This window comes from Parus major, chromosome 5, assembly GCF_001522545.3.
Source record: "Parus major isolate Abel chromosome 5, Parus_major1.1, whole genome shotgun sequence".
Lineage (NCBI taxonomy): Eukaryota > Metazoa > Chordata > Aves > Passeriformes > Paridae > Parus > Parus major.
The window spans coordinates 29489975-29496777 of record NC_031774.1 but is presented as its reverse complement, the minus strand read 5'-3'; positions in this window follow the sequence as shown (position 1 = coordinate 29496777).

The window sequence follows — 6803 nt, the reverse complement described above, 5'->3', positions numbered from 1 at the left end:
TTATCCTAAGGAAAAAATTTAAACCCATCAAAATATAGGGATCAGATGCCAAGCAAAGAGTGATTATTCTCATAAGAAATTACATTAATGAGATAAACTCTTTCAAATTCTGAGAGCTGAATTGTTGTTAAGCAAATGTATTTGCCCCCAGTTACAAGCTTGTCATAACTGAAGATAAGCTGAGGAACCAGGACTGAAGAATTAACTAAATACTTCCACAAGTACTTATTTTCTGCTGTGGCAAATGAGACAAAGGTGACCACAAAGCTCATAGCATTTGTTCTGAAGTCATTAATTTGGCAAAGCAAAACCAGAATATCTACTTTTGAGCATTGTGTTTCTCCTGACTGACTGAACAGGTAGATAGAGTCCTTTAACAGCAGAAACCAGGATCACTGAGAATATCCTGTGCTGACTGAAACTGTCACTCTGACAGACCCTGAAGAGGCAGGGTGTGGCAAAGGACTGCTGCCCCATGCAAATGGAGCTACTATTCAGCCTCAGTTAACTGGAATCCCATCTAAAATGCTCTCAGGCAACACTGCAAAGAATAAACAACGTCAGAGTATTGTGTTTCCCGGACTACAACAGTGGGAAGAAGGACGAATTGCCTGCATTGCAAATGCAGTAAAAAATACCTCTTAATTGCTGTGCCTGGAGCAAAGAAAAATAACTCAGCATGGATGCTTGCTGGGTTACATACCAAAACAGTCTTATACCGAGCTGATTCAGTAGACTGGTATGCGGTGCTGGCTCACCAAGCCAATACAGCCTATCAGCTCCCGTGAAAGAAAAATTACTGCTGGGAGAATGACAGTCATTGAATGTCCTGCAAGCAGCAGAGTTACCAAGCATAATGGTTTTGACTATGCTCTTTAGGAAATATTGCAAAATAGAGCAATATTCATGCAGTATATTCCAAAGCAATTTTTTGCAACTTTCTGGCAAGATGCAGATTCATGGGAACGGTATGGAATTGGCACAGCAGTTTATAGATTTATCCAAGGGTAATGAAGATCATCCATACAGCTCCACACACCTATGTGGAAATGAGTCAAAGTTAGTGTCAAAACAATTTTTTCCTTCCTTAAAGATGATTGTATAGCTGCTACTGCTTTCTTAAAGGTATTAAGTAGAACAGCTTTGCTTATGGTATATGACACATATGCTGTAACATATGACAAGCATATCATGGTGCTATCCTCCATAATTCAGTATCACAGATCTAGCAGCTATGCCTCCAGTGCTTGAGGTGGTAAACAAAATCTACTGGCATCTCATAAGGAAGACATTATACTGGGATCAGTATGGACTTCTGCAAAGGGACTGGACACCATACCTGAACTTCCTTTGTGCTGTGAACTCCAGCTTTATAGCATGTGATGCAATGACATAAGAAGGATTTTTCTGAGCATGGTTCTCAAAGAAAAAAGAAAAAGTTGGTCTCAGTTTAAGAATATTTGAAATAAAACTTACAGAATTAGGGATCCAAATAAAGCAGATTTTGGGCAACAATTCAAATGCTGGGGAACAACAGACATGCTGGCTGGCAGTTAATGTTTAAAATCTGGCAGATGTTGTTCAAAATCTGCTGAAAGAAAGCTGGAAAAACAGATGAATATTCAAGCAAAGGTTTTAAAAAGAACAATTTTGAAAGTGATTCCACCTCATGCCATATTCAGACATCCATGTTGTTAAAGGTACAGCACAGATTAGCCACAAATCTTCTTGTGTCAGTAATTAAGGGAGGGGAGAGTTATCACAGTGGGATGCACAAACTGAAAGTCTATACCAAAAAAGACTCATAAAGCATAGCATTATTTCAGTGAAAGCTTAGAAGAAGGGAACAAGGAGAATTATGATGTATATTTTACAGTATCTTACAGCTGTCTTACTGTACATCTAGTTTACATTCAAGAGAAAGATTTATTGCATATCAGGTTTATTGAATATGTGAACTGTAGTGTCACACTTTTGGGTGATAAATATATAAAGCTCAAGCCTTACACTGCAGCATGATCAGATAGGAAGGTCTTGACTTTAACATAATTACTACTACTATGCTGCCTTTCAGGAAAGAAACTAAAATCCTTCTGGGAAGAATCTAAAATCCAAAAATGTCTTATTTCAATAGGATTTACCACTCAAGTATTTTCCTTGGGTAGTATCAACTGTTGAAACTTTTGTTGGTTCTTTTTGTTGGTTCTGCCCCTATTTTCTCACAGATCCCTGAGCTATCTCATAGGTTGTTATTTCTTCACAAATAGAGGAAAGACAAGAATCAGCAAAAAGATACAAAGAGACAGATAATCACTAATTTCAATACACCTTAGTAGGGGAAAACAGTAGAAGAAGGACAATTTTTATTACCTGTTATTTTTTTTCTGGATTAAAAATAGTGCCCCAAACCGTTACACTAACAACCTCACTTCCAGCTTTTATTTGGGGCACCCATCTTCCAGGAACCATTCCTATTTCTGGGCTTAAAATCCCCCACTGAGAGATGAGTAGTACTCCCAGACTTAAGGCGTCTCTTCTGGAGATTAACCTTTCTCTGCAGCTGAACTTCTGCTGGGTTTATGACCCTACTCATAACTATTATGACCTTACTTGGATTTTTTATCTGAAGGGTTATAAGGAGTGGCAGAGGACACTAGAAACTGGAGAGTAAGATGTTTTGACTACCCAAATGAAAGTGAATGTTGAATGAAGTTACTGAATAGGAAATAAGCAAAAGTTCTAGATGCTATCAAGGAGAAAAACATAAATGCATTTGAATCCTTGGTATTTGTTGTCCTGAACAATGAAAAATGTTGAAATTAAACTGGATTCCTGTATTAATGTCAAAATTTGGGGTTTCTGTTGCTGGATTAGAGAGACCAAGAATTCTTTTTTATTTTATTTTATTTTTCTGTGCTTAATGCAGAATTTGTCTTATGGACTTTTGTGTTTTGCACTGTTCTTCAAAACATTAGATACTAAACACAACTAGCCCTACATGTGAACTAGCCCTACATGTGGACATTTAACTAGCTGTTAAATTCTTTCAGATGGCTGGGGCATGTGTCTACTTAAGAGTTAAAACAATCATCAGAATTGTAGTAAGGAGATATCAGATTGCTGTAAATCAGACTGGAAAGTTCACTGAGAGATGCTGTCATTTCCCCAGCAACACAGGGAGAATATATAGACAAAGTCTGAGCAGGCAGGAGCTCACTTTCATTCATATTCAGTTACAGGTGACATTTAAATGTGATTATCCAAGATATAAGCTATCAATATCTGAAGGCCAAGGGAAAAATCCCTGTCAAGTTCTCAGAGACAGGAGGAAAAATGTCTATTTCAATAGATGTCAGACATGAAAGCAGAGAGATAAAAAGAAGAGTACACAATTTCTCAAAGCTGTGCAAGAATAAAAGATCAAAAGGAAAAGGGTAATCATGATAATAAAAGAACTAACCAAACAAACAAACAGCAGAAAGGTCAAGAAAGAGAATGGAATACAGAGTCTGGCATCAGGCAGACAAGAATGCTTTAGGGATTGCATAAAAAATATTTTGGCAAATAAAGCGGGATGACACCAGCTTGGAAGGGATCCAAGATGGAGTTAGAAGAGAAAGTACAGCTGCTGTAGAATTGATGCTCGGTGAGTTTAGAGATAAAGAGTTTAGAGATAAAGGGGAGGAGAGTTATGGGGCAGACAGATGGGGATTACTTCTCCAACCCACTGACATAAGCACTGTGGCCAGTGCGGCTCTTCTGACAGCATTGCTTTTTTGCACCTAGCTGTAGAACTGTTCACAAACTGTAAAGCATAAATTTAGCTAAAAATGACATAAAAAGGAATTTTTACCTGATCCTTTGGTGATTTTTCATTTCCCCTCCAGAGGGCAATGGTTTCCAAGAAAACATTTTGTTCTATATTAGGCTGGTTCCTCAGCTTGAGTCAGAAGTTAGTTTTTCTCTTTTCTATTGATTGCAATCAGACAGACTGATCACAATTATATCTACACCCTGCTGGCAGTGACACTAATTCATGTCAAATTCAATTCATCAAAGATGAACATTTTGTTTGTTAAAAAATATTCGTCTGTGGAATGAATGCACCAATCTTAAAAAGAAAGATCTATAATAAATAAAGTTGCCTAAATATATTGGTTCTGCAGCTGCAAGCATGCTTTAATGTTTTTATAACCCCAGATAGTAAAAACATAGAAAAAATATCTAAAATTAAAATGTTCAAAGATCTAAGCTCACAAAAGGTATCACTTGGGTGTTTCTCTTCAGTTCTTTCTACTTAAAGATAGTAAGTGAAAACTTTGAACAGGAGATGGAACAGAAAGCTTTATACTACTTTGGTAAGTAATTTTCTCATTTCCTTTAAAAGCTGTCTTTGTAGATCCTCACATGAAAGATTAATGAGCTAAGAAATAACAAAGGAAGATTAAAAGCTTTGATCTTCCCAATCATCATACCATTGTCATTCCTCATCTTCCCATTCACCCTCTTTCTCTGTATCTTTTCTTTTTAATTTGAAGATTTTGTTAAATTCAAGCTGAAATGTTTCTTTTTTCAGAGTAATTTTTATGTTCTCAGCATACCACCAAACAGCACCCAGAAGGCAAAACGAACCAAAGGAGCTGTCTATTGAAGCCACTCAAAACAGAAAGGTTATCTGGGTCTTTACCAATACTGCTGCTGATCCTGTGCTCAATTGTGAATTGTTTTCAGGTATGACAACTTCTTGGTCGGACAGTGTTTTAATCTGTTGAATAGAATTAGCCAAGCATGCCTCATTCGAGTACCATTTGAATGGATTTGCCAGCTGGGCACAGGCTAATATTAGGGTTTCTGAAAGCCAGAGAGAGGAGATTGGTTACCAAAGAAACAAACAGATCTTTAAGCAGACATATCCAAGAGATACCCCAAGCTCAGTCTTAACCTGTCTAGTAACCCCTTCTGGCAAAAAAAATAAAATTTCAGCTACAGGTACAAGACAATAAGGAGGGAAATGGAAATTCTAGAACTGATAAGAATCCTCCTTTATTTTATGACAAATTACACACCATATTGAAGAAAATTCCCTTCTCCTGGTTTAAAAACCGGCTACTGGGCCATGCAAATTGGAGGCAATGAGATTTTCTGTGGAAAGGAAGTACAAATGCTATCAGCTGAAGGAAACTGTAAGCAGAATTTGTGACCTTTTTTGTCTGACCATCCAACCTTGGATGTAGAAAATATAAACAGTAAGCAGATAACTGATGAACCTACCTACTTTTTGCAGTCATATCTTCTAGGCAAGTATCACATTTTGAAAACACACTTTGGTTCTTAGGTTCTTTGTGAATGGGCTTTGTAAAAAAAGAGTTCATGTGAACTTTCATGAGCCCTGTTCATATGAAGGTGAGAAGAACCATGCTTGGTGCTGCTCAGCCACTAATTACCAGTGTCATGGTTTTCCTCTCTTTTTTATTTCCTAAGTAAATAGTTCTGCAGTCCTCTAACATCTGTATTTCCTGCAGTGCTCCAGTCATGTTCACTTGATGCAAAGCCCCTCATTATTGGTCACAACAGAAATAGATGTTAAATGCACTTACAAGACATTGCTGCCCTGGGGAGTTTGAGCCACAATGTGAAAAGGTAAAAGGCTTTCAGACTTTACTCTGCAGGTAACTTGGCAGGACATACCTCAGTGTCTTAAGCCTTTTCACACAATAAGAAAAGCCGTAAGAACGTTATCTTGGGACTTATAAAATTTATCTTTGTGTCTCAGTGTTTAGAACGGATCCAAAAGAAAACATTATATATGTTATCTTTATAGAAAGTGTGAATTTCACTGTGAGGAGTGATAAGAGTTAAATGACACAAATTTATATATGGTTAAACTGAAGCAAGGAGATGGACTAAAGCAGGTATCTCTTTTATTAATAACTATTCTTAGTTATCTTAGAGGGCCTTTTTTTACTAGACAAGTTACACGGAACATTTCTTCTACTGCCTTGACCAATGATCTAGGCAGGCTAGCCTGAAAAAACAGGGAAGTGAGTGCAGTTTCAACTCATACTGTAGCACACTGAAAATACGTTTCCCTGTACCTGAAAAACACAGCCATGGATACAAACAGCCCGGTAAAACTACCTAACCTCCTGTTTTCTTCATTCTTCCAGACAGCGTGGTATGGGCGCCTTCTGTGCCTCAGCCTCCCAGAGTGGACTCTCGATGAGATTAAATACTTTTTTCTCCACACAGGCTCCAGCCTGACTGGGGCATTCAGGCTTGGGCTAAGGATGCGGCGGCAGCAGCAGGCGAACGGGGGGATGCTAAGAAGGGTGGAGGAGGAAGGGGCTGCAGCGGCCTGGTGCGCCCAGGCCACAGCAGAACTGCCCCGGGCGGGGGCGGCAGCTGGAGGTGGGAGAGGAGGAAGGAGCGAGTGGCCAGGCGGGCGAGCCAGGTCTGCTCGGGGCACAGGCTCCTGTGCTGGTCCCGCTTGGGGCCGCCCAGAAAGCCCCGAGATGGGAGAGGACTACAATGGGCTGCAGGGAGGTGGTGGAGTCACCGTCCCTGGAGGCGCTAAGGGAACACTGGCCGTGGCACTCAGTGCAAGGGTCCGGTTGTAAAGGTGGTGTTCGGTCATAGGTTGGACTCGATGACCGCAGAAGTCTTCTCCAACCTACTGGGCTCCGTGATTCTGCGAGGAAGGAAACACAGAACCAGTGCCACGTCCCACATACCCACTGCACCTGACGGCAACCCCATCCCGCCTGCCCCGACCACAGCTGCGGCCGCCGGGGGCAGCGCCGCGC